Source organism: Leptodactylus fuscus, chromosome 1 (genome assembly GCF_031893055.1).
Source record: "Leptodactylus fuscus isolate aLepFus1 chromosome 1, aLepFus1.hap2, whole genome shotgun sequence".
NCBI classification, from domain to species: Eukaryota; Metazoa; Chordata; class Amphibia; order Anura; family Leptodactylidae; genus Leptodactylus; species Leptodactylus fuscus.
Window position 1 is genome coordinate 177,511,055 of NC_134265.1, and position 1,468 is coordinate 177,512,522.

Genomic DNA, 1,468 nt, shown 5'->3' on the forward strand with positions numbered 1-1,468 from the left:
TTCTTTCATTCTTATACTCTTTATCATGTAGTCTGTCCAGAATCTGTACTGGAAAGGCTACGACTCCTGATCTTCCCCAGTACTATCTGGTATTTTACTTTGATTGTATAATTTTATAAAGCGCCTCCAAGTGTTCTTTGTTATACACTATAGCGCTATACAATGTCCTGCCGTATTATGTGATGAAACAGGTCATTTTATTAGTGCATCTACTGGACATGTATTGAGATACACAACTCAAATATAGCATAAAATAGAAATCACACTGGACATCAAAGAAAAAAAAGGTTAAAATATCTAAAATTCTGCTACTGTGCTCTTATAGGGAGATATGTTAAATAAATTACAATAGGTTTTACACAACATAGGCTAAATAGGGGGAGGTAAAAATAGAAGGGGGAATAGATACCCTTATTTTAGGTCTATAGTGAAGGCTACATATACCTGAAGATTACTTGGGACTAACAATATCTCCTCAATACAATATTTGCAAAAATAATACTGTCCCTAAAATCTGTCCCAATGTTCTATCTCTAATACACAACAAATAACATATCTTATAGCCTCCTGAGAGTTCCTACTGGCACTATTCTTCCTTTCCCAGAGCATGTTGCTTATCAAGCAGGCATCATCATACCATGAAATTTTGGCTACTTGTATGAGAAGGGTTAATTCCATGTCTAGATTGTCCATACTGTACAAACAGGTTGACTCAAGGTGATTTGTTACAAAATGAATGGAAATAGAGACTTCAAAAATTTCCTTGCGCTTTTACTTCAGATGTATACACCAAAAAAAAAATTACAAAATCATCCAGGTAGCCAATGAATAGAAGTAATGTATTCATCGAACATTGCAATGTTTTAGATCTTAAGAACTGTTTACTTACAGTACTTGTCTGTTTCCTGGACAGACTCTTCACCCTGCTCTTGCACACTGCTATGATGTCCTGTGCACTTGGAGCAGAAGGGGCCGGGGAGCATAAAAGGAAGACCTGGGGCGTGGCCTGGCGATGCACGAGTAGAGACGTGCTTCACATCGGCTCCCGCCCGAGACTTACCCCGTGCCGCATATACCACGGACCGGCCTGCCGCGGACTTCATTCATGGGGAGATCCAAGCGGGGCACCGGCTTTTCGGCCCGTCTGCTGCTGCCGGCGGGTTTGTCAAGATGGCGCCCGCCACGTGTGTGGAGTCCCGGAACCTGCCGCCCGGCTCTGCCTCAGCCCTGACGCCACAACAGGAGATTGCCAGCAGCTCTCCTCCGTCCTCCTTGGCTTCCAGCCCCCCGCCTCCAGCTTTAGAAGATTCACTCCTCTGCACTCCTCCGGCTGCTTCCTCTTCCCCAGGTACTGTGCATGGACGTGTCTCTCCCTCCCCCCAGGGCCCTGTGCTTGCCTCTGATTTGGACTGGCCCTCTCTTCCTGCCTCCCCTATGCAGGCCCCACAACAGGCTACCCTGAGCTCCC